Genomic DNA, 27,929 nt, shown 5'->3' with positions numbered 1-27,929 from the left:
TATAAAAGACCACATACTATATGATTCCATTTCTAGAAAATTCTAGAAAAGGCAAAATTATATTGATAGAAAGCATATCATCTGGGCACAGTGGTTCACGCCTGTAATTCCAGCACTTTGGGGGGCCAAGGCCGGCGGATGGCTTGAACTCAGGAGTTCGAAACCAGCCTGGGCAACATGGAGAAACCCTGTCTCTATAAAAAATACAAAAAAATTAGCCAGGCGTGGTAGCACACACCTGTAAGTCCCACCTACTTGGGAGGCTGAGGTGGGAGGACCTCTTGAGCCCAGGAGGTGGAGGTTGCAGTGAGCAGAGGTTGCACCACCACACTCCAGCCTGGGAGACAGAGATCCAGTCACACAAAAAGAAAGCCTATCAGTGGTTGCCAGGGGTGAGGTGGGAGCAGAGTCTGCAAGGGGGCACAAGGGAACTTTTTAGGGTGATGAAACTGGTCTATTTCTCTTATACGAGGTAGCATGAAGAAAATAAAAAATAAAATAAAGCTTTAAAATGGTCTGTTTTTTGACTGTGTTGTGATGGTTACATGACTACATACATTGGTCAAAATCACTAAATGAAAATTGATTTTATTGTACCTCAATAAAAATGTATATGATATATATATATATATATATATATATGTAATGGAGAAATTATATATATATATAATTTCTCCATTACATCCTTGTGCCAGGTATTGCCAGGTACTACCTCCTGCCAGGTATGCTTCCAGGTATTGGGCATAAGACATTGAACACAAAACACAAAGTTTCTGCTCAGATGGTACAGTTATAATATGATGGGGCCTCCCACTGTCCCCCAGTGGACATCTGGCATGGGTAAAGCCTGTGATAAGCCACTAGGACTTTTAAGATTGCTTGGATCCACGGCAGAGTTTAGCCTAGACTGACTAATACAGGGCTCATTTTTGAGTCCTTGTCTTTCTTCAGACGTTGTCTCTAGGTAGTCTCATCCAATACCATAGATACATTTTAAACGTATATCCTGAACCCAAGCCAACCAACCTACCTTCCTTCCTTCCTTCCGTCCTTCCTTCCTTCCTTCCTTCCTTCCTTCCTTCCTTCCTTCCTTCCTTCCTCCCTCTCTCCCTCCCTCAAATAGCCAACTGCCTACTTGACATAGCTACTTGGGTATCTCACAAGCATCTCAAATTTAACATATCAAAAACTGAACTCTTTCCTCCAGAAGCTATTTTTCCTTCAGATTCCTCACATTAGAAAATGGCTCTGTGGCACACCTTTACACCAGATTTCCTGCTTCCCCTCTTCTGGGCACTCTAGGGAATTGCACTTCTAGCCCTCTTGCAGGATAAGGTCACAGCCATATACATGACTCTTGTGGCTAAAGACATGTGAGTGGAAGTGACAGAGGCACTGGAGAGCCAGGTTCTCTCTTCCCTTGTCACAGTGAATTTGGTAGAACCCGAACTGATATGGAAGGCAGACTAGATCACTGAGTTTGAGGACAGCTGCTCTGGAGGGTCACTTGGACTTATAGCAGATTTTGCAAGACTGCAAACTCTGTTGCCGTGGCCTGAAATGTTGAAGCCGCTGTTGCCACAGCATGAACTAGCCTCCTCTGAGGACTTCAGGGCCCTCTGACAACTTTAGGTGCTTGTGCCAGACCAAGGAGTCCTTCTTTACACTCCTTCTCCCTCCCCTCCATGTCCAGTCTACCACCAACTCAACCCTCACAAACATTCCCTAGGCCAAACTAACATTTCCCACCTGGGCTCTTGCAAGAGCCCTTAGATCTATTCTCCACATAGCCTCCAAAGTCGAAATCACAAAGACTTTCAAACACCTCCTCTGTTTAAATCCCTTCAATGGCTCCCCACTGCTCTCAAGCTCAAATCCAAAGTCTTTAACATGGCCCACAAAGGCCTGTGTGATCTAACCAGGGCCCATCTGTCCTGACCTCATCCTGGGCATCCATCCATCTCTCTCTCCCTCACCCCATTCCTCTCTCCTATCCCCATCCCACGTCAGTGGCTCCAGCCCTCTCTCAGTTGCCCAAACACGCCAAGCTCCTACCATGAAAGGTAGTCTCTCTTCCTCTCCATTTTTCCTTTCTACCCCTAGCTACTTGAAATCACTCTAAAGCACACCTACCTTCTTTCACTTCTCTCCTTTCATTTTTTGCTAGAAGGGGGAAAATAAATCTTGAATGTGCTTGTCTTTGAGTCAGAAGACAAGAGGATGAGCTATGAAGTTAAATTCTCAGAAATCACGTGACCATAAGATCTAAACATTGGTAGGAGTTGAAAGAGAAGGAAGACACCTCCAGGGCTTCAGAATCAGGGGACAGAAATTAAACCAAGTAACCAGAAAAATCGAAGAAGTCAGGGAAGCGTTCAGTAGAAAATCACGCTCTAGGCCTAGAAGGACTCTAACCCCCGACAGCCACCACCACCCACTCTCACCCATGCTTCTTCATTTGACTAATGCAAATCCCTCCGGAATCCCTCTCTCCATTCAATTCTGACTAACACTCTACCAGGTCCTTAGGCCTCTCTGATATAAAGGAGTCCTCTCCCCACAGAAGTTAGACAATACCCCCCCACCATACCCCATCCCTGGGTCAATATAGGGGCAAAGGCATGCTCTCAGCAGGCCAAACTTCAATCCTCAATCAGGGTTTCTCTCAGAACCAAAGACTACAAGCAGTTTTCATCTATGCCTTTATTAATATAAAATGAGACTCCAGAGAGACACAGGGGACCCTCTCATGGTTGAGTGTATTCTGCCAAATATGTATTCTGCCAAATATGATGTGAAATCTATGACTAAAATTGTTCCCAGTTTCAGACAACAAGCAACAATATTGAAACATATTTATTCTTAAACTAGAGATCTCCTGAAGAGAGATTCACACTTGATCATTTTTGCTTTCACCTAAATACCTAAATGTTCATCCAATGGGAGAAAGAGACTTCTTCACTTGTTTTCAAAACCTTTAACACATAGGAAAATGAGTTGTAGGTTCTAGAAGGCATGCTTTAATGCTTTAATTCTGGCTTAATTTTTTTTTTTTCCAGAATATTTACCTTCTGTAATTAAGATAGGGAAAATTCAACTCAAAACCAAATTTCTTCTTCTTCTCATTTCACCGTCTTAAAATTCGGCAAATTTTGCTTAAGAAGGAGAGCAAACTCGAGTGCTTTTGTGGACACATCCTGTTTTTCAGGCGCCAGACAGCTAAGGATATTGGCTTTTCTATCACCATTGATAGATAACACAAAAAGCGAATCCTATTGAAGGTGGGCCAGAAGCATCTTCTTAACAAAGCTCAGAATGTTTTCATAAACTCTTTGTGTCAAGGCACTTGGAAGCTGTTAACGATTCCTGGATGATGTCCAAAATGCCATTATATTTGACAGTCGTGAATGACTGTCATAACTTGAAAGGTTAGAAATGTGAGTGGGCTTTTTAGCTTTTATCAAACGGAAAGTTCCTCATCCCGACACGTTTCCATCCGAGCCTGCCGAGAATGGGAACACGACGGTAGTTTTCCTGTCCGTTCCCACCAAATGGAAAACACAGCCGTCCCCTCTTACGGAAATAACTTCTAACACCAGGCCACCTTTCCACTTTGTGTTTTAAATTCTATGATGTGATCCTAAATTCTTGCAGTAATCAAAGGCTGTGAAACTTCAGAGTGAAGGGTCTTTCAAAAGGACACCGGAAAATAAAAGAGGTTGTTTTGCTGAGCACTGATCAATTCCCCAGCCGGCTGCAGGGGATCCTACTGAAGGATGGCCAAGATAAGAGTGGACCCAGGAGCTTCCGAGCTCCACAGAGTCAACCCTGTACCCAAGCTCCCTCTGGTTGGTGTGGACCAACACCAAAGTCACTGCAGGACAGAATGGGCAGCAGAACACCTGCTCAACAGTGGACCTGAGGAAGCTCTCCTGCTGGAGAAAGCAGAAAAGAAGTCTTCTTCTACCCAGCATGGGCGAAGCACCAGCTCTCAAACACCAACTACTCATCTCAGTCATTCTTTCTTATGACCAAAACTTTGATTTCAGCCGTCATAGAAGCTCAAATCCAGGGTGAAAACAACACAGGAAAAAATGTGGCTTCTGAGGTAAAGTGGGGAGTTGAAGAACTAACCAATGCATTAATCAATGCAGACAATCTTAAAATTCTTCTTTCCTGAATAGTAGGTTCCTTTCTCTCAGTCACTTAAACAATTTTTCCAACTCACTACTTACTTTTTCAAGGCAAAGACATAGTAAAGTATTATCATAAGCACCATTCTCCCTCCTGTATTGTCGTAGTATCAAATGTGTGCAGTGTTTTTAAGCTTCACAGGTATGAAAATGTAAAATGGCTAATATGAACTGTAGAACCTACTAGAGAGTACAGCCACTACATTGATAAGAAAATATCTGATAGATGAATGCCCAAGATAAGATTTCACTTCCATTCACCACTTACAGGGACCTCTCCACCAACGAGGTTCCCAAGTTTATTAAAATGACCTAGAAGTTGTTTCTAAATTCTAAGTTGTTTCTAAAATCACATCATATTCAAAGGGGCTAAAAGATGAGAAAGAAAATTCAGAAAGAATGCCCTGATTTTTACTCCTTGATTTCTATAGCATGTATTCTTCTACAAGACAAAGGAAGAAACTATCGCCATATCCTTTCGGTGGTCTCAAAAGAATATCCAGCATTTTTTTTCTTCAGAGTTAAATTACATTACATACAATAAAAATTAAAATTAAAATTAAAATTCATCACACATAGGGTCTTTGTGAGGAAGGTCAGCAAATACTGCTCTATAATCTCATTTTATCAACGGGGGATTGAAGCAAAGAAGTTAAGATCCAGTTCAAAATGAGATCCATTCCAATCTCCCAACACCTAGAGTTTAGAAGAGGAGCACAAGCAAAACAAAGTTCTGCAGTCACACATGAATCATTTACACTTGGTTAAGTTAGATGTTTCTACCTGGAGAAGGAAGTCAGACTGAGAATCTCCCGTCCTCACACAATGAGCCTCTACCACAGAGGAAACTCAGTGCTGGCTTATTCCTCTGTAATCTCCCCCTGGTAGCATCACTTCCCAACGTGGTGCAGTGAGCCAGGCCAACTTCAGCAATAGCATTCTCCAAACTCCTCTAAGGGAGAAAGAGAGATTCTGTATTCATTTCAAGACTATTAACAAGAAGCTTCTTCCCATCAATCACTGAGTTTGGAGATTCTGAGACAAGAGTGAAGACCAGGATGCACTGTTATTCCCAGAAATCAGATAACAGACTGATGAATTCTTTGAGAAAGTAAACAAAAATATTATGTGCCTCTAAAATATACTTACACAGTTTCAGCACATCAATAAAAGGAAAATCTCTCTAATCAGGATCTTGCAAGTCCAGCATTTCCTGGCCTCTGTCTCTTTCTCTGTCCCCTACCAGTTTCTCCTGGCTTGCTCTCTTGTGACCATACCTGACTCCATCAAGTTCCCTAGACACACCACACTGTCATTCATCTGCTGTTCCTGAACTTCCCGCAACTGACTTGCTCACTGTATCTGGGGCTCAGACCAAAGGTCATCTCCTCAGGGAAGCCTTTCCTAGGTAACCTAATGCCAGTAAAATGGGCACACACACATTCCCAGTCATCCCTCCCTCTCTTTCTCTCTCCCACTCACTCCTTCACTCACCGCATCACTACCTTGCAATGCTACACACTGGCCTATGTGTTTATTGTCCTGATTCCACTCTGGAGAGTCAACTCTATGAGGGCAGGGATGTTTTCTTCACCATTTTACCTGTGGTCACATAGTATGCTATCAATGAATATCTGGCGAGTGAATAAGTGAATGAAGGAAGAAAAGGATCAGATGGGAAGGACACCACTGATTTCTTAGACACTTTAAGAAAATTCTTCAGGAGTACAGTGAAAAATAACAGGCTACAGGTACAACTCGCTACATGTGTGACATGGAAGACTAGAGAAGATTAAGGAAGAAAGAATAGGTTAGTTAAGCATAGTGCAAATTGAATATCACCAATGTATAGCAGGAAAAACTGGTGGGCCTAAGACCAGCCACAGTTATGGAATCAGAATGCTCTAAGTCCCTACCAGAAACAAACAAACAAAAGACACTGAAAACAATAACCCAAATGAAGTAATTTGTATGAAATTATTTTATAGCATATAAAGCAATCAGAAAATAAGTATATAGCAAGCATATATTACCTCCTCCTACCTTTCCCTCCCCACTAATTTCCACTGCAGACATCAAAAACAATCATGGACAATAAATGTAACTCCTTTCTGCTACCGCCAAACAGGACCAATACACAAGTCAATCATAATTTTTTAAAGCATCTTAGGAAAGTAGGCAAATTAGGAATGGCAGAAAGCTTCCTTCCTAAAGGATGTCTACAGAAACTCTATAGCAATCATCATGCTCAACTGTGAGCCATCAAGCTTTTCCTTTAAAATCAAAAACAAGGCGAGGAAGTCAAATATCACTACCTCTACTCGATATTGTACTGGAGATCTCATTCTAAACATTTTAAGAATGGGAGTGGCAAATTTTTCATTATTCAGATAATATTATTGCCTTCAGAAACTATTAGGATTAATAAGGCTTTATCAAGGTTTCTGAGTATAAATCAATATATTAAAGTGACTAGCATTTCTATACACCAGGAACAAAGCATCAGAAAGAACTATTTCTTAAATATACATTTCATGATAATAATAAAACAAGAAGATAGTGTTGGAGTGCAGAAAATGATGCTTCACAACACAGATCATTGGCATGCTAAGTGCTTTGAAAAGTGAAAAGCCTCAGAAATAAGCCTCAGAACCAAGGTTTCTCTCTGACCTGCTTCCACCTCCCTGTCTCTGATCTTCTTTCCCAAAGCACCGGGAGGGACTCTTTTTGGAATTTCTTAAGACCCCACTCCTTAGGAATCTCATCAAATAGCCCAAAAAGATCAACCACCCAGGAAAAGAAGAGAAGAGACTGTAAGTCATCACCACATCCGGACAGGCTTTTCATCTATTCTCTTAAGGGCAGCTCTCATAGATTACCTGGGAGGCTTTATCTGCATAAGATGACCTTTGCTCACAGTGAAGTTCCATCCCTCACCTTCCTGACACCTCCCTCAGAGCTTAGGGGAACTTATTACTTACTTACCCATTCTCTATCTCCTCTCTCCCATAAATGGAAGAGTATATAAGCATCTGGACTACACTGGGCTATTGGTAAATCATTCTTATGTGATTTCTTGCATTGTGCACATTAAATACATTGTATGCCTTTCTGTCCTTTTCGTTGGCCTTTTGTCAGTATATTTTCAGCAAACCTTCAGGAGATGAGGGGGAGAAGCTTTCCCTCTTGGCCGCTGCAGCAACACTTAGGAATATATGAAACAAAATTTTACAAGATATTTCTGTATAAAGCAATAAAAGTTATTGAAAAATATTAAAGAACACCAAAATAAATGGATAAACATACAAAGTTTAAGACTAAGAAAGCCCAATATTATAAAAATTTCAACAAGGTTATGTAACATTTATAGTCTGGAGAAGGACTTTCACCCATGTGGAAGCTTGATATGTGCCAAAAGTCACAGCGCAGACCAGTGACTGGGGGAGACAGGAGGGATGAAAATCCCTTATCTGAAACACTTGGGACCAGGAGTGTTTCAGATTTCAGATTCTTTCAGGTTTTGTAGTATTTGCATTATACCTGCTGGCTGAACATCCCTAATCCAAAAATCTGAAATTTAAAATGCTTCCATGAATATTTCCTTTGAGTGTCATGTCAGCACTCAAAAAGCTTGGCATCTTGAAGCATTTCAGATTTTGGATTTTCAGATTAGGGATACTCAACCTGTATTTAATAAGTGGCATTGGGACAATGTAGGGGGCAAAATGAAATCAGCCTCTACTTTACAATGTACATAAACAAAACAATTCCAGAGATTAACTATTTGAATGAAAAAGAAAAACAGACATCTCAGAAAATCTTAGGATACAAGAATAACCTAATAACCAACGGGTAAGAAGGATTTCTTAAGCAAGCTATATATAGCCCAAGACATAAAAAAAAGAGACTGACCAATTCATCTACAATATAATTAAGAATTGCTGCTTATTAAAATGTTTGATAAGAAAAAACATATCAAAAAAAATTAAAAATAAAAAATAGAAACCACATATTGAAAGAAGATATCTTCAATATTGGGGCTCAGAAAATGCCCTGAAATATGGTGCCTTGACATGCTGAACTAATGAAGCAGCCTCAAGGTCTCCATCTGACCTCCCCCTACTCCCTCTGATCCTCCTTACTATTCAGAGCACCAGGACTGGTTCTCTCTGTAACTTCCCTTATCTGATTGAGAAAACTTCTAAAAGAAATGCAATTGCCTCAAAACCCCTTCCCTAGGAATCTCATTAAATAACCAGGAAACGTTAACCACCAGAGAAGAGACTAGAAGTCTCTACGCTCAGGACACCATGCCCAGTCAGCCTCCGCCTCTGCTCTCCTGAGGGCAATTCCAAGGGAAGACCTGGAAGACTGTTATCTGCATAATAAGACCTTTGTTCACAATGCAGGTCTGCCCTTACCTTCCTGTAACTTGTCTGCAGCTACTATTTGTCCTTAGGTCCCATTCAGAGTCCAGAGAGAATCATTTACAAACCACTGGTGTAGTTTTTTGGGCCCATTCATTTACAGCTCTCCACCTCCTTCTCCCCAGTGAAAAGAATATTTAAGCATCAACCATCTGGTCCTTTCTTGAGTTTTCATATGTTTTGTATGGCTCCAGTGTTTAAGTACATTAATGAGTTTGTTATGTTTTTCTCATGTTGATCTATATTTTGTTATAAAGGTGTGGGCTGTGACTCTTGTGATGGGGAGAAAAGGGATCACCTCCTTCCTGCCTCTACAGTAACATCTATAATGAAAAAAGATTTAGTACACAAAATATATAAAGAACTCCAATGAATCAATATGAAAAGGACAAGCAACCCAAAACGCATATTCAGGCATTTCATGAAAAAACAAGGTCAATAAACCTATAAAAAGATGGTCAACCTCATTAGTAATCAGAGGAATGCGGAGACCCCCATGCTGACACCATTTTACACCCAAAAGGCTAGAAAATGTATATAATCTGACAGCCCCCCAGTTTTGGCACGTATGTGGAGCAACAGGAACTTTCATGCACTCCTGGTGAGAATTAAAGTTGGCACAACTACTTCGGAAACAAGTTGGCATTGCCCAGTAAAATTTTAGGTGTGTGTAGCCTTCAACACAGCATCTCCTCTCCTGGGTCTACATCCTGGAAAAACTCTTGCTCATCTACACTAAGAGAGATGGACAAAAATATTCACAATATCCTCCTAATAGCAAGAAAATGGAAACAACTCAAATAAATGTCTATCTCTCCTGAGAAAAATTAACTGTCCCATATTCATAAAATGGAATACACTCTGAAGAATAAAAATGAACTACATCTACATGGGTGAACTACATTCTCATAGTTGAATCTCAGAAACATAACGTTAATATTGAACAAGCCACTGAAACACTCAGAGAGAATCATTCCACTTTTATAAAGTTGCAAAAAAAATTATTAATATGTATGTAACCCCAAAATAAAACAAAGAAATTACTAATAAAATATTCAGGGCAATCTTTACTTGAGTTAGGGAAGAGAATGGGATCCAGGCTTGAAAAGTACTGCTAGCATTATATTTCTTAGGCTGCATGATGAGTACATGGATATTCATCTTACAATTCTTCACTAAACAATACATAGATGCTCTAATGCATCATTTGCTTATATCGTATACTTAATAAAGGTTTAACATTTCATTATAATCTATTATGAAACATTTAGTTTTAGCTTTCATTTATATAGAAAACTTACTTATGTGAAACACCAAACTTAAGCACGGTAACAAAACGGGGGGTTCCTTCAGTAATAAATATGAAAGTACAGACAGATATTTCAATTGGCTATGTCTTTGGAAACTCCAAGCAATGTAGAGGAATCTACGATCTGCTAATGAATGCTTCTTTTCTTTCCTAGAGAAGTCAGGCGCACGTTTTCTATTAAGGTAGAGTTTAGTAACTTCTAGATTGAATAGCACAGGATAACAGCAGTCTCTCCTGGTTCTCCTAATTAGTGAACTGTTTCTTATTCGTTGCCTGAATTCCCTCTTCTCACTCATCCCCTGCATTTAGTAGTCACTCTCTTGATGAGTTGCGAAGAGCAGCCGATTGCCTTTGCTTGCAGTGTGATTATTTAGCAGCTCCTGGGAGATGATGGGGTTGGAGGAGGTTGGTTCAGAGAGAAATCAGGAAGCAACTGAGATGTAGACTAAGAAATACCTTCTCTCAGTGCCCTGTTACTAAAACTAATAACTAATAACTGTCAAAGATAAAATCCTGAAATGACTTAAATTGCTACAAATACTGCTGGTAATTACCCTTTAGTCATTCTCTTGACCTTTTGCAGTGAGTATGTGATGAACATCGCCTCTGCTCAGTTTCAGTTAAAAAAAAAAGATAGCACAGTTCCAAAATTCTAATATGTTATAAAGAATCTAGTCTTGCCCCCACATTTTAAAAATAAGGAAACTAACCCAAAAAAGTAAAGTGACTGAGGCATTTAAAATATGAAGAATGAAGACCATAACCTCTGAGGTCAGAGGGCCTGGGATGGAACCCTGGATCTATCACTAACCAGCCGGGGGGTGATTCTGGGTAAGTCGGTTAAGCTTGACAGGCCTCAGTTTCCCCATTTGTAAAATGGGAATGATAATGCTATAACTCACAGGGTTGTTGTGATGATTAAATGATTGCAATGAGTCCCTGGTACATAATATATGTTCAATAAATGATCATTATCATTTTCTAAGTTCACAAAGTCAAGCAGGTCAAAACAAAATTTTCCAGGAATTTATATTGTTATCCCTCCTAACTTACACATCTCATTTTTAAAGTTACAGCAATTTAACAATGAGTGATGTTTATAACTTTGAATTACATTAATAAAATTTTCTCTCTTCCCCAGGGCTAACAGAAACATATGCAAGTGTATTTCAAACTAATAAAAATGCAATAATTTCATAAACAACTGTCACCCTACTTTCTGCCAGTCCCTTCAGTCTAGTTTACATATTTAAAGGAAATTTTCCACTATATTTCTAGATTAATCCCTCACACATTAGGGGATCTGGCAATTGGTGCTTCTCAGCACACTTTTTCATCATTATCTATTTTTCCAACCTGGCAAGGAGCAGAAGGGAACAATTATCATGAGATAACATCTCTTCCAGTCAAACAGGCTCTTAATGATGGTAAATGAAGCCAGAACCAGCCCTGTATCCTAAGGCTACTAAAGGGAAGAGCCAGACTTCCACAGCTAGTACAGAAGTGGCACCCATGCTGTGTCACCTACAGGGAAACATCACACAGGCAGGTAAATGGTTCTGTCTGAAATCCTGTCCATTGTCTGCCTTGAGAGTCAGCATTTCATGATGCAGCAGGAGATGGAATCAGGTGTAACACTGAAGATGGCGCTAGCAGAGGTCGGTTCTGGGAAAGGCACACTTACCCTAAAGTGAAAAGCAAATCATTTCACCAATCCAACATGCAAAAGTGGTAGTTTAATCAATTTACACTTTTGTAGTAAATCCCTCTCTCTTAAGTATTTTGCTTTATTTTTCCATTAAAAGAATTACAAGGTGGCCGGGCGCGTGGCTCACGCCTGTAATCCCAGCACTTTGGGAGCTTGAGGGGGGCGGATTACCTGAGGTCGGGAGTTTGAGAGCAGCCTGGCCAACATGTTGAAACCCCGTCTCTACTAAAAATAATAAAAAAAAATTAGCTGGGTGTGGTGGCACATGCCTGTAATCCCAGCTACTTAGAAGGCTGAGGCAGGAGAATAGCTTGAACCCAGGAGGTGGGAGTTGCGGTGAGACAAGATCATCCCACTGCACTCCAGCCTGGATGATAGAGTGAGACTCCATCTCAAAAAAAATAATAATAATAATCCAAGACTTATTTGTTTATGGTGCTATTTTAATTTTTTAATTTTAGCAGTGTTTTTATTTTAAACAACTCAATACATTATTATAAACGCTTAATGGCTGTGCAAACAATTTGCACTCACTTTAAGCCAACACAACTACCAATGGAAGCTCAAAATCTAAACAGACCCAATCCTTAATTCTCAGTTCTCTCCTTCCCCTGCTGCCTCAGGGAGGCCTACTCTGAGCTCAACAAAGGCTCATGTTGAAGGCACCAGCAAAGCAGGAGCACCCAATCAATGAGAAAATAAAACATAATTTGTTACTTCATATTTCTAAAGATGTACTGAATTCATCATTATGGGGGAAAAGGACAGTGTTGGATTTTCTTACTTGTTTTATTGTTGTTTCTCATTTTAACTAGAGGTAGGGTGTAGGCACGATGCATGAAGTTCCCAAAGAGCTAACGTGGCCATGACCCAGCTTCCGTCTGCTTTTCCCAAGAGCTCTAGTTTATTACACCCTGAGAGCATAGTTAAAATATTTAACAACAATACAGGATGCACAATGATCCATCGGAATGAATGCGGTCCTAACACCAGTATGCCAATGAGTCTTAGCTCAGGGTCACCTCAGTACTCACAGGGAAAGAAGGAGAGGGGAGGCTGAGGCTTTGCTGTTGTTATGCAACCATCATGTCTAACTATATTAGCATCCAGCTCTCATTTCTCCATGTTGTCCGAGAACTAATAATTTTTTTGAAATCTTGCTAAAACCTATATGTGCTATATCCAATGCATCATTACTGCTTGCCAGATAAAAAAGAACATTAGTTAGTTGTTTAAAAAAATTCCTTGGCACCGGGTGCGGTGGCTCATGCCTGTAATCCCAGCACTTTGGGAGGCCGAGGTGGGTGGATCACGAGGTCAGGAGATCTAGACCATCCTGGCTAATACGGCGAAATTCCATCTGAACTAAAAATACAAAAAATTAGCCAGGTGTGGCGGCACGCACCTGTAGTCCCAGCTACTCGGGAAGCTGAGGCAGGAGAATCGCTTGAACCCGGGAGGCGGAGATTGCAGTGAGCCAAGATTGCACCACTGCACTCCAGCCTGGGTGACAGAGCAAGACTCCGTCTCAAAATAAATAAATAAATAAATAAATAAATAAATAAATAAATAAATAAATAAAAATCTTGGCTGGGTGCAGTGGCTCACGCCTGTAATCTCAGTACTTTGGGAGGCTGAGGTGGGTGGATCATGAGGTCAGGAATTCAAGACCGGTGTAGCCAAGGTGGTGAAACCTCATCTCTACTAAAAATACAAAAATTAGCCAGATGTGCTGGTGCATGACTGTAATCCCAGCTACTTGGGAAGCTGAGGCGGAGAATTGCTTGAACCCGGGAGGTGGAGGTTACAGTGAGCTTAGATCATACCACTCCACTCCAGCCTGGGTGACAGAGCAAGACTCTGTCAAAAAAAAAAAAAAAAAGAAAAAAAGAAAGAAAGAAAGAAAGAAATCTCTTAACTTTACAAAGTAATTTTTTTGCTCTTTGTTCGATCTTCCTGATTATTCTAATATTTCTTCTCCCTAGAAGCAATGCAGCGCTCAAGAGAAGGCATAATCATATTGTAGCAGGTTACATTTCCCTTGCTAAACACTTGGTAACTGAAAAAAGAAAAAGAAAATATTTCTGTTTTTATAATCTAGTAAACAAATATTAAATGGTTCCTAACTAAAAACCTGATTCTGGCAACATGACTCCTGAGCAGTAAACAAGCTACGGAACAATAGCTGGTCATCACTCACCTATGCAGGTCTTAGCAGAATTCGGGCCCCTCCCATAGTTAGCCTTGTCTATGCCCAGGAATAGCAAGGAAAGTTGTTAGCTCATGAGGTTCGAAGCAAGATGGAGTCACGTATGATTCGAGCCCCGGTCCCGGACCCTACAGCCACCAAGATGTTGATACCTAAGAAGAACCAGATTGCCATTTATGAACTCCTTTTTAAGGAGGGAGTCATGGTGGCCAAGAAGGATGTCCACATGCCTAAGCACCGGGAGCTGGCAGACAAGAATGTGCCCAATCTTCAGGTCATGAAGGCCGTGCAGTCTCTCAAGTCCCGAGGCTGCGTGAAGGAACAGTTTTGCCTGGAGGCATTTCTACTGGTACCTTACCAATGAGGGTATCCAGTATCTCCGTGATTACCTTCGTCTGCCCCTGGAGACTGTGCCTGCCACTCTATGCCGCAGCCGTCCAGAGACTGGCAGGCCTCGGCCTAAAGGTCTGGAGACTGAGCAACCTGCAAGACTCACAAGAGGGGGAGCCAACAGAGATACCTGCAGACATAGTGCTGTGCCTCCTGGTGCCAAAAAGAAAGCGGAGGCTTGGGCTGGATCAGCAACTGAATTCCAGTTTAGAGGAGGATTTGGTTGTGAACATGGTCAGCCACCTCAGTAAAACTGGAGAGGGTTATTTTGCATTGCATAAACTTACAGTCAAAAAAACTTTAAAAAAATGAACAAACAAACAAACAAACAAAAACACTGATTCTTACAGACCTTGAAGGAAGCGATGAACCAATTCAGTTAGCAAGGTTTAGAATTATACCTTTGATCACAGACCTGACCTAGTGCCCACTGTTTTTAAACATTTTTCTAAACCACCTTTGCAAAACACTATGACAGTGAAAGAAATCTGACATACCTGACTCCATCTAGCTTTGAACAGCCCTTCCTCATTCCTAGGCATAGACAAGGCTAACTATGGGAGGGGCCTGAATTCTGCTAAGACCTGCATAGGTAAGTGATAACCAGTTATTGTTCCCTAGCTTGCTTACTGCTCAGGAGTCATATTGCCAGAAGTGAAAAGATTTGTAACTTCTCTAATTGTTTTTATACATAACATCACGATTGTAAAACCTAAGATTGGTCTTGACATATGTTTCAGATTTTTTACATTCTGGTGAACTGACTGCCACCTCAGGGACCTGACTCATCTCAAGGAGCTGATTCAATTAGTACTGTAACCCCCACCCAGAACCTGACTCAGCGCATGAAGACAGTTTTCCACACTCCTATGAGTTCATCTACAACCAATCAGCAGCACTCATTCCCTAGCCTCTTGACCACCGAACTGTCCTTTAAAAACGCTCTCCTCCAAGCTCTCAGAGAGGCAGATTTGAGAAATGTCTCCTGTCCTTCTGCTCGGCTGCCTTGTGATAACTAAACTCATTCTCTATGTCAACACTGCCATCTCAGGTATTGGCTTTATCTGTGTAGCAGGCAAGAAGAACCCACTGGGGTGTAACATTTTCATTTATCAGAGATTAAAAAATTGCAAGAAATCTGTGAACTGGTAACTCACGGCATCCCTTAATTATCCATTACCAATGCTCCTTGACTTTCAGTGGAGTTATATCCTGTGAAGTTGAAAAGATCGTAAGTGAAAAATGCATTTAATATACCTAACCTCCAGGACATTCATTATAGCTTAGCCTAGTCTACTTTAAAGGAGCTCAGAACACTTACATTAGCCTACAGTGGGGTAAAATTGTGTGATCTCATGGCTGATTGCAAGTTTTGGAGAGTATTATACCTCATATTGCTAGCTTAGAAAAATATCAAAATTCAAAATTTGAAGTACGGTTTCTACTGAATGCTTATTGCTTTTGTACCACTGAACCCCCAAAAATCTTAAGTTGAAGTCAGGGACCATCTGTAGTTAAAAATCTCTATATCCATAGGATGTGGCATATCTTACCTAGTTTCAGGAAAGTGAAGCTGCCAGGCCATGTGTCTCGGGGTAGCCAAAGTGAAAAGTCACTTGAGGCAGATCTTCCAGGTTCAGGGATGAGTCAACACGGTGGCCTCACACAGTTATGTAAATGGAATGCGCCAGTACCACCAACGATGGTAGAATGGGGAATACCACCTTTTTGTGACCAGAGGAGGGTCACCCCTCTCAATGCTCTTTGGTAGACAGAGCAGGTCACTGGGGAGAAGGTAGATATACTTGCATGTGGATGGGAGACACTTCCAGGAGCCCTTTTCTCCCAGCATTCAATTTAGACTCTCTGATGGGCCAGGATTCTTCTGAGAGGAAAGGAAATTTAGGGTCTGAAGGGATGAACAGCCCACCAAAGTAGCATTCTGAATTTAAGCAGAACCTACGGCCACCATTGAACCCCCTCCAAGGGTGTTTGCTATGTGGGAGAAGCCAGCCCCTTGGCACCAGGAAGTACAAAATCAGTTGCCATAAGCATCAAAAAGCACAACAGGGCCTGCTATACTTCCCCAGTGAAGCTCTGCACTACTCTTATTTGTTAAATTGGTATATAAATTTACCTGTCTGTGCAGCACTCATCAAAGAGTACTTCAGTATATGGAAATCAACCTTGTCTTTTCTCCTTTTAGTCTGTCTACTGACAGTTAATGCACAGCCCCCATCCCTCAGACTGTGCAACCCTAAGAGGAAAAGTTTTCTTCCCAAGGCAATTCCCAAAGATGGGCGGAGGAGTCAGAAGTCCAACCCAAGTTTAGAAACAAAATCCGGAAGTCCCTATGGATAGGTTGGTCCAGCTGATGGCATGGCTGCCACTGAAGTTTCTACAGTCCCAGCATGCTGGGATGGAAACTCTGCCCTGGGACAGCAGCTGAGCTTGGGAGTGAACTGAAAAGCTATAGCCTCAGAAGGCCAATGCTGGGGCACTGTGTGGCCTGTACAATAATCTAGAGCAGATAAAGCTCCCCGTTCTCTCTCTTCCTGGCATCCTGAAGCAGATCTGAAACCTGCACCAGGGAAACCACAGAAGTTTGTGGAGAGCGGCAGAACTGAGGGGATGAGTATTAACCAACTTTCCACCTAATGCATGCAAAAGAATGTCCAGAAAACTGATACGAAAATAGAAACCGGGGTTACCAAATTTGGACTCTGATAAACACAAATCTACAAATCTCCCTCCAGAAAAAGAGGGAGATGAAAGGAACAAATGTCTTTTTAAAAATTCCTACTGCCAGGGTATAAATGAAAAAAAAAAAAAAACAACTAATATTTACAGATGGTCTTCTATGTAAATGCACTTTAATTTGCTATATTCTTGACTCCGTGCCCCATGATCTACTTCTCCTTCAACATTTCCCCTTTCAGAAAATGGTACCTCTGTTCAAACAACCTGAAAATCATTCCTGATCTTTTTTTTTTTTAAATCTTAAACATTCATACTCAAAACCAACAGATCTGACCTTGTGAGTATCTCTTCCAAACCTATCTTCTCCTTTCACCTCTACTGCCACCGTCACTTTTGCTTGGACCCCTGCATTAGCCACCTAACTGGTCCTTTGCATTCACTTGCTCTTCCTTCCACTTCCAATTCCATACACTCCAGAGAACTGTAAAATATCTTATTACTTCCCTGCTCGGAATCCTTCAGTGGATCCCCATTGCTCCTAGAATTCTTAACAGGACTTTATCTTGCATCACATTCTTTTTGTTCATTACTTTTCAGCTACTAAGGTCTTCCTTGAAGGGGTCGGGCTCTAGACTGCCTCATTCTCCACCTGGGAAGCTCTTCTTCTGGTAAAATGAAGCTCATCTACCCATCTTGCTTTAAATTTCATCTTTTCAAAGAGGCCTTCCATGCCTCACCATTCCAACTTCCCAATTCGATACTTATTCTTGTCAATAACAGCTTATTGTTATCCTTCATAGAACTGGTCATAATCTATAACTTGTGATCTGAGAGATCAAAATAGATACCCCTTTATCAACTAAGATGGACTCTAAGGTTAAGAAAAGAAAGTTTTTTATGTGTTGAGGTGTCAGGACCCAGTTGGCATAGCAAATTTCCAAATTCCTATGGCTCTAAACTTCGTAACAAATGGAGATATCAGACTTCTCTTAAATCTAATTTACAACCCAGGCCACTGCAACTCTGATTGGACAGAGGATGGGCCTCACAAACATTCTTTTTGGATAAGGTACTGCAGACCTTAGGCCAGTTTCAGCAGCTTATAGAGGATGCATACAAACTGCCTTTGTGTCCTATAGTTCACCTTTGGATGTAAAGAGCCTTTTCCAACTCATTTTAATTTTAAAACTATGCCCCAAAGTGAACGTGGGATGTATGTTGCATATATGTTTACCCATTGTGCATGTACTTGGATCGTCTCATAAATAAGTACAGCTTTTCCCCCAAACCTACTGAATATGCATGACTCTTGTGTAATATGAATCCTGTAAGGCATAAAATCCAAGTTGTCCTTCCCCTCTTCCAAGATAGAGCACCTTCAGTCTATGTACAGACTTCCTCTTCCTGGCTTGCAAACCCATATTACTAATAAAGCTCTCCATTCTACTATTTAGCTATCCTGGTGACTTTCTGAATGACAGTCAATATGATGATTTGTATGCTTATTCATTTTGTGTCTTCCTATTCCAATACACTATAAACACCATGTAGAAAGAGGACATGTTGGTTTTGTTTACCACTGATACCCATTTTCCAATGTAGTACCTGGCTCCATAGGGGATGGACAATTATTTGCTGAATGCTACTGAAAGGAGGTATTTTCATATCCATTTTACCCAGGATAGGATGACCGTATGACCCAGTTTGCTTGACATAGCCCTTGTTTAAATGTGTTGCCCTGGCATAATGACTGATAATGTCTCAATGTTACTTTTCGAAGCTGAGAGTCAGAAAGACTGAATACAATCCATTCTCACTATTAGAAGTAGTTGTGTTCTATGAAGTCACCACAAACACTGAATTTGCCAACATTAAATGATTGCTCCTGAAGGAAAATATGGAGTTAGGTCCCTCTGAGAGTAATGTCACAGCATCGTTGTCAACAAATCAATGTGCAACTTTATTTTATGTGTGTTTCTATTTAAAGACACTTTCTTTGATACATATTATTGATTTATTAACTTCGAACCCATGGACAACAGCACAGTGACTCATGCCTGAATGAAGCTCATCTAACACTCGTATTTCCTCCATAAGGCACATACGGCCTTCTTGTGCTTAGGAACGTTAGACAGCACACCAGTACCAACCCTAGGGCCATTTTAAACAGCTAAATCACCAACAGAAAGCACAAAAATGTGAAAAATGTGGCATTAAATAGACCACAAAAAGAGTACTTGCTTACAGTATGAGAAATGAAACAAGAAGACAGGCCTAGAAACATGCCCATCAGGCGACTCAAAGTTTTCATTGCTCTGCTCATCCACAAATGACCACAAAAGTGCCATAAGCACTGATTTGGGGGTTACAAATAGATACTAGCAAGTAACTGGATTCTCAAATACAGAATCCGCCAATAGCACAGATAGCTTGTCTAAGATTACCCAGCTGCTGTAGAGTGAGAACAGATCCCAGATAATGTCCAACTTCATGGTCCGTGTCATTCATAGGACAACTATTACTAAAAAAAGAACCAACCTTTCTCAGAGTACCATTTCTCTAATCTGGGTGACCATAATTATTTAAACCCCCTAGATTACTGGTTTACCAAAGTTCCAGTACCGAAGGCAGAGTTCGAGAAGCAGAACTTCGAGAAGCAGAACTTCATGAAGTGAACTTAATTCTGTACCAAAGTAGTCAGTAATCTACAACCCTGCATTAATGAAGAGTAAAACCACTGGGAACTGGCTACTACCTTGTAAGTGACAATTCACAAGGCAATCCCAGAGTACTGACAATAACAATGGGTGGTTTCATGATGGAATGTAGACCATAAGATAAGTTACGTAAATGTAAACTTATGGAAAAATAAAATTTTTCAGAGTTCAAGCTTGAACCATCCACAAACCAATGTTGAGGGAAATTTATCTCTAGAACATGAGAAATCCAGTGTCCACACCTCTTCCCAGTCCATAGGGATGGAGAGTCTTCAACAGGGTTCCAGGATTGATCACTCTCATCATTCCAAAAATCCCTTCTATAGTGAATTTCTCATTTCTTAGTAAAAGTTCATTTCCTCTTCTAAAACACATTCAATAACAAGGGTTGGGATCCTTCTGCAAGTTTATGAACAGTGGGAATAAAATATTTTGAATTATATGTTTTCAAGTTGACTCTTAAGGAGCCAAAAAGAAAAAGAAAAAAAATTATACATTAGCTTTCTTTAAGAATTCAGCAATCTATACATTAGAAAAATACTTCCTATTGGTCCATTTCATTCTAACTGGCTCTTCTGGTATGTCAAGACTCTCTGGATAAAAGATAATTTTGAAATATTTTAGCTATTTTATATACATTTAAGGCAATCTCAGAAATACTTGCCTTACCTTTAAAAAAGAAAAGTTTCCTTCCTACTACTTGGAAACCACTAGGATAAAGGGTGTTCTGCAGTTTTGGAGAAAATAAAATGTTCTCTCCTAAGCCCAATTTAGAGCTGATCATTCAAAATAATTTCAGACATACATAAAAGTTCCAAGATGAAAGTAAAGTATACCCTTCACCCATATTTCCCAAATAATAACATTTTATCACGGTAACTTTATCTCACTTTTTCTTGTATTATTATTTTTTTCTGAATCGTGAAGGAGTTCAGAGTGTACCATTCAAAAATACACCACTTTGGCATAAGAATTATTTTGAGCTGAAGGTAATTTTTTTTAAAAGCAGAAACAGGACATGCTCTTGGCCCTCTCACTATCTGCCTGAAAGCAGAAGATAAATTCTTGTAAAGGTGTCCCCACCATCCCATACCAGGAAGGGGATAACAACCTTATCACCTGAGATGAGATTGCATCAGGATGGACCTGCACAAACAAACCTTACTAAATTAACCCTTATCTGCCATTAGTATTCCCCATGTATTTACCTTCCCATAGTCTGCCACCCTGGGAAGCCTAAAACCCTTTCCCTTTGTCTTATCACTTCTCTGCAAATTTATTGTTATTTGTTAAGATACTAGATAAGCCCAAGTTCTAACCACTCTGTAGAGATACTCATCACTGAGTTTCTCCCAGGTGTATGCATGCTGCATGTACTAATAAACTTCTGTTTGCTATCTCTTGTTAATCTGTCTTTTGTCAGTCTAATTTGCAGGGCCCCAGACCCAGAATCTAGGAGGGTAAAGACAACAGTTCTCCTTCCCCTTCAATTGTATTATGAGTAACAGATGTGATACCACTTTTCCCCTCCATACTTCAATGTATATTTCTAAAGAACAAGAACATCCTTTTAGATAACCACAGCACAATGATCAAAATCAGGAAATTAACATTGATACACACTATCATGCATGTCCCTGTGAAGAGACCACCAAACAGGCTTTGTATGAGCAATAAAGCTTTTTAATCACCTGGGTGCAGGTGGACTGAGTCTGAAAAGAGAGTCAGAGAAGGGAGATAGGGGTGGGGCCGTTTTATAGGATTCGGGAAGTTAAAGGAAAATTACAGTCAAACGGGGTTGTTCTCCAGCGGGCAGGGGTGGGGTGCTCACAAGGTGCTCAATGGGGGAGCTTTTGAGCCAGGATGAGCCAGGAAAAGGAATTTCACAAGGTAATGTCATCAGTTAAGGCAGGAACTGGCCATCTGGATGTGTACGTGCAGGTCACAGGGGATACTATGGCTTAGCTTTGGCTCAGAGGCCTGACACACACTGTTATATAATCTACAGGCCCTCTTTAAATTTCATTAATTATCCCAGTAATGTTCTTTATTATAAAAGAAAAATGAATTTGCTTCCCTGGTCTAAAAGCCAATCCAAGATTGCTTAGGGCATTGAGTTTTTCTGTCTTTAATCTCCTTTAGTCTGGGATAGTTCTTCACTCTTTGACTTTCATGACTCTGACATTTTTTAAGAGTATAGAAAAAATCTACAAAAGTTTATCTAACATCTCTCCTCACAATGGGAGTCAGGTTATGCATTTTTGGCAGACCTATCACAAGAGTGATGTTTTATCAGAGGGCATATGTAGTTGGTTTGTCCCATTAATAGAGACGGTAATTTTGACCACTTGGTTAAAATTGTTATCTTCCTGGTGAGGTAATGAAATTTTATTTGTCGTTTATGTTACATGGCATTTGAGACAAAAAAATTTTAAAACATTTCATAAATGAGCACGCTTATATAAGTATCTACTGCTTACATATTTTGTTACATTTTTGGAAATTTTATTTGGGGATTCATCTTTAATTTCTGCCCATTTAATTATTCCTTTTATTATTGGGTATAATATTTCTAGCACATTTCCTTTTAATGTTGTAACTGTGTTATGGGAAAAGAATCTAATCATAGATTATTTTAGGCAACATTTAAAAGGATGCATGTTTTAGGTAAATTTCGAAACATACAGGTTTTTTGTTGTTATTGCTGTTTTTTGAGACGGAGTCTCACTCTGTTGCTCAGGCTGGAGTGCAGTGGCGCGATCTTGGTTCACTGCAAGCTCCGCCTCCTGGGTTCACACCATTCTCCTGCCTCAGCCTCCCAAGTAGCTGGGACTACAGGAGTCCACTACCACGCCTGGCTAATTTTTTGTATTTTTAGTAGAGATGAGGTTTCACCGTGTTAGCCAGGATGGTCTTGATCTCCTGACCTCGTGATCTGGCCACCTCAGCCTCCCAGAGTGCTGGGATTACAGGCCGAAACATATAGGTTTTGATGGCTTCTATATTTTACTTATGGTACAAAATATGTTGCTTAGACAGTCTGTTGAATTCTATTTTAGTCATATCTACATTGATAATACAGATTATTACCTCTTTTAGTAACACAGACTGAAAACAAATGACACAATTAAGATGATAATATGCACATGTAATTACCTGGACCCAAACAAGATTAATGAGGTGTTATAGAAATCAATAAAAAGTGCAAGTCATTAGAAAAGGCACAACATTTATAAACAAGAGTGAGCAAAATAATTAGATAGAAGAAAAATTAGAAGTTTCCAGTTTGCTTATTTGTCGAGAAAACAGTAAGTTCTAGATCTACTTGAGAGGCTGCCTCAGAAATCTGACCTCAAAAAATTACTTCTTTCATTCTAATCTGTAATAAAACTAGCAATGGTTGCACAAACAAAAGACATGAATAAAAATGCACACAAATTCATTTGAGCCTGTGACCATGTTCAGATAACACTGTATCACATTTGAAAATATGCAGAATTATCTGACAATATGCAAAAAGTATATATTCCATACTTTGCTCTGAAGTTCTAAGAATAGTAAACACTGCCTAGCAATTACTTTGAAGCCTTGCTGTAATATTTTACCTGCCGCATATGCATAAACCTCTCCTAGCTGCTCCCTGGACAGTGCTAAAAAGTCCACCTCTAGCTGATCTCTCCGACTCTACTCTTGCCCACAGTAGTTGATGTTCTAGAATGATCCATTTGAGACCTAAGTCAGGTCATGTGGCTGCCCTACTCAAAACCTTCGGAGGCTCCCTATCACATTTAGAAAAACATTCAAAGCCCTAGCTATGGCCCATCTGCCTCTGTGGTCTGGCCTCTGGCCCCTTTTCTGTTCCTCATTCCATCTTCCCTTCCCCTCCAGCCACATTGGCCCTGCTGTTCCCCAGCAGGCCAAGCACAGGGCTATTCAGCTGCCCACAACATTTCCCAAACTGCCCTGTGGCTCATTCCCTTTCTTCACTCCAGTTTCCATTCAAGTGTCCTTAGAGAAGAATGACTTGGCTTCTAACTAAAATGGTGCTCCCTGTCCTTCCCACTCCACTCCCTTGTTTTATTTTCTTGATGGCACTTCTCAGGGTCTGAAATCACCTCAGACATTTGTTTACTTGTTTATTTTCTGGATCCCTGAATAGAAAAGAAGCTTCATGCAAGCACAAGTGTTTGGTTTTCCACTGTATCCCATGTCTAGAAGAGGGTCTGGTAGATATTGTCACCTAATAAGCATTTGTTGAGTGAACAGCTGAGCGAGCACCTAGCTTCCCACACGGCAAAATGCATGCACATGCACAAAATACAAAGGGGTGGCCAATCTGCCTTCACAGAAGCAGAACCGCCCCTAGAGCTTTTGAGGAACCACCTGGAGAACTTTGGAAACTACCAGTGCCAGGCCCAGCTTCCGGAGATGCCCAATTCCCCAGGAAGTCCCTAGTGTTATGTGCTCCACAGCTGACTGTAATCCAGGCAGGAGCCAGAAACTTCACCAAGATCTAGGCCCCTCCTCAACTGGAGAGCTCCAGGGCAGTCTTTCAGATGCTGTGTATCAGTTGCCTGCCTTTTACCCAGAATGACTTCACCTTTAAGGAAGTGCCTGCAACCCACAGTGGTGCAAGCCACAGTGATTTCATGCCTGGCCCTGGGGCTGGTTCCTTGAGGAATCAGCATACTTCCTCAACAAATGTGTTTTCTTTGTGAAGAAACGGTGTGCAGACTTAAGTCGCCTTGGATTTGGAAGCCTATCGGATGTTGCAATTGTTCTGAGCAGGTAGCTGGGGAGGGAGGGCTGGAGGCAGGAATCAAGGACTAGGTTTGGAAAATGGGCAGAAGGTGACAGAGGTAGACGGTTCCTACTGAGGGAGACCACTGAGAAAAGGGGGCAGGGGCTGGAGAGGGGTAGCCCAGTTTGTCTCCCCATAGTACTTACAGCCCTGGACTCACTGCCCTTATACACAGCCTCCCAGAGACCCTCACCACAGCCTTCCTAGGGAGTCATTATCCCTAAGTGTTAAAACAGGACGCCACAGGAGAGAGCAGCTAAACTACTTGTACCTGGTCCCAGCAGGTAAGTAGAGATGCAGGGTCCACACTCAGGTCGGGTTAGTAGAGATGCAGGGTCCACACTCAGGTCGGGTTAGTAGAGATGCATGGTCCACACTCAGGTCAGGTAAGTAGAGATCCAGAGTCCACACTCAGGTCAGTCAGGCACGCAGCCCGAGTGTTCTTGGTTTCAACAAAGAGCCTCCCATTCCCTGCCAAATTTTGGTTGGAGCCTCCTCCCCCAGCCCGTCCCTGCACACGGCCTAGTGTCTGCTTCCTTCAGTGGTTATTAGCCTCGCATGCACATTGTAATTGACTGAGAGTTTTTAATAAAATACTTGATCTTCACTCCCAGAGAGTTCAATTAATTGCCCTGGGGCGAGGCTTAGACAGTTTTTTTTTGTTTTGTTTTGTTTTGTTCCTGTTCCCCAAATGACTTTAATATATAGCAAGAGTAAGAAACCTCTGTTCCAGGTCAATGGGAAGTAAGGGTGGGCCCCAGTGAAAACATCACAAATAGCATAAAGAATAAACCCATAGAAAAGAAAGAACCAGAGAGGCACTTGAGTATGCAGCTTCTAGCACAAGGGATATGGCTCTGGCCCCTCCTGAAAAGAAGTCTGAGGTACTAAACTCGACCCAAGAGTGCCAATGGATTAGTTCCAAGTGCTGCCTTAACAAAGCATCACAAACTGTCTCACAGTCATGGAGGCCAGAAGTTACAAGGCCAAGATGTCAACAGGGCCCTGCTCCCTCTGAAAGCACTAGGGAAGCATCTGTTCCAGGCCTCCCTCCTAGCTCCCGGTAGTTCCTTGGCTTATGGCAGCAACACTCCAATCTTCACACCGTGTTCTTCTTGTATATGCTTCTATCTCTAAATGTCCCCTTTTTATAAGGACCAGTCATATTGGATTAGGGGCCCACCCTACTCCAGTATGATCTCATCTTAGCTAATTGCATCTAAAACCACCCTATTTCCAAACAACAAAACATTCTAAGGGCCTGGGGGGTTAGGACTTGAATATACCGTTTTTGTAGGAGACACGATTCACACCAGACAGGCATATAGAGCCAAACTTTGAGGCAGTGTTTCCCAAGCAGGCGCTTAGGAACTTACTCCTGTGGGAAACCAGATGTCTATTCCACTTGCTGTCCTGAAAAGTCATGGCGTACTTTTGTATAGAAAAGGCTCGGAAAACTCCTTCAGGAAATCAATATGTTTGGCTTGATTTATCCTAGTGTCTCTAAAATTTATTCAACCATGGGACCCTTTATTTTTTCTTGAGACAGGCCCTTACTCTGTCACCCAGGCTGAAGTGCAGTGGTACAATCACAGCTCACTGCAGCCTTGACCTCCTGGGCTCAAGAGTTCCTCCCGCCTCAGCCTCCCGAGTAGCTGGGACTACAGGTACATGGCCACCACGCCTGGCTAATTTTTTACATTTTGTTGTAGAAATGGGATCTCCCTATGTTGCCCAAACTGGTCTCCCCAAGCAATCCTCCAGCCTTGGCCTTCCAAAGTGCAAGGAACCCTTTAAACATCACCATCTAGTAACAATCTGTGGAACACACTTTGAGAAACACTGCCTTAAAAGTCAGAGTGTAAAATGAGCCATTATTATCCAGACAGATAAATGAAAGTCTCCTATGAGTGTGAAAGTGCTCACCACTAGAGGAGCAGACAACTTGATACAGAGACAACAGGTCTCCCCTTAACATACACAGATACTAAGAACGAAACAAGACTTACCAGGACCGAAATACTGCATTTTTATTGGTACGGTGTTGTAATAAGTAATCCTGACTTTTATTACACAACATATGTATCTGATTTTTTTTTTTTTTGGTAATATTATAATCACGTGCCACCACATTTCAAAGAATGACATTTCAGCTTTCTGAGAAGTTGTAATCAGGGAAGAGGAGTATTATAATTTGGAGCAGGGCACACTGACTGGGAAAACCACATGTCCTCCTGGATCCCAATAACATCATGGAGAAAGATGCTGCACTCACTCCATGATGCCAAGGCACATCACGTGCAAAAAAAAAAAAAACACACAAAAGACTGCCACCAGCTGGGCATGGCTCATGCCTATAGTCCCAGTGCTTTGGGAGGCTGAGCAGGAGGATCTCTTGAGCCCAGGAGATAGAGGTTACAGTGAGCTATAATTGTGCCATTTCCCTCCAGCCTGGGCAATAGAGAGAGACCATGTCTCTAAAAAAGTTTTTAAAATACAAATACCACCATCACCTGACCCACACAAAAGATGTTCTGCATGTCAACAAGAGCTTTGGAAGGGTTACCTTTAAGTAGCACACAAAATAATCCAATACACATTTTAGAAGTGTGGCTTCTAAAAATAAAACCACATAATTTACATGTTTTTGAAGCAGAACTTCCTCAAACAATTCCCTGAACACAGGGAACCATGGGCTGTTTCAATATTGAAGGGCTTACATTTTTCCAGTTTTCTTTTTTGAGCAAACTAGGCTTTCTTTTTTAAACTGTAATTCAAGGAAAGAAATAGCAATGCAACACCAAAGCATTACTTTCCACAGCAGCAAATTAGAGAGGACTAATTTGCAGGCATGGCTGTGCCCTGTTATCTGTACCTTGTCACTTTAATTTGGCACAACCCAAACCAGGCAGTTCCTTTCATTTTTACTTTTCCACAGAGCAGAATTTTAGCCTTCACGCTGGGTTTCAAAGAGTCCAAAATAAAACCAGCCCACATTAAGCAAAACAGCCACATAAAACCTTTCCTTTATATATGGAGGAAAGGACTGTCAACGTTCAAAAGAATTTTTTTAAGGCACTAAACAGTCTCAGTAATGTTTTTAAAAGTCTATTTTAAAACGTTGAGCATTTTTCCCTCCATCATGCTGATGCGCATGTAGACCAACATGTCTATTTCCTCTAGCAGAAGCAATGAAGTTGTCACCTGAAATCTACACACTTCAGTCCACTGCTAAAACATCTCAGGCATGTGAGAGTCTCCAAGAGTCAGGAACCGTCCAGGTGGAAGACAAACCTTGCATCCTGCCACCTTGTGGAGCATGAAGAGGCAGGAATAATAGCCTGGACACAGGTAGTACGGACACATAGGAGTCTCCAGACCCTGATATCCAGCTTTTGCTGGGAAATTCAGTTGTCCTTTAACCATAGGAAAGAGTCTGTCAAGAGTATAGGGGAACCAAATACTTCCACCTCCA

The 27,929-nt window shown here is 41.2% G+C and overlaps 1 protein-coding gene and 1 pseudogene across 3 annotated transcripts in view; one reads left to right on the top strand and one right to left on the bottom strand.

Annotated features, from left to right (window-relative positions):
- Window positions 1-27,929, bottom strand: part of ELMO1 (engulfment and cell motility 1) — a 578,573-nt gene that overhangs the window by 490,677 nt on the left and 59,967 nt on the right. The gene's annotated exons all lie outside the window — the stretch shown is intronic.
- Window positions 693-23,079, top strand: LOC140709641 (small ribosomal subunit protein eS10-like; annotated as a pseudogene).

Source organism: Chlorocebus sabaeus, chromosome 21, assembly GCF_047675955.1.
Source record: "Chlorocebus sabaeus isolate Y175 chromosome 21, mChlSab1.0.hap1, whole genome shotgun sequence".
NCBI classification, from domain to species: Eukaryota; Metazoa; Chordata; class Mammalia; order Primates; family Cercopithecidae; genus Chlorocebus; species Chlorocebus sabaeus.
Note: the sequence above shows the minus strand (reverse complement) of the source record. Positions and strands in the feature narration are given on the sequence as shown.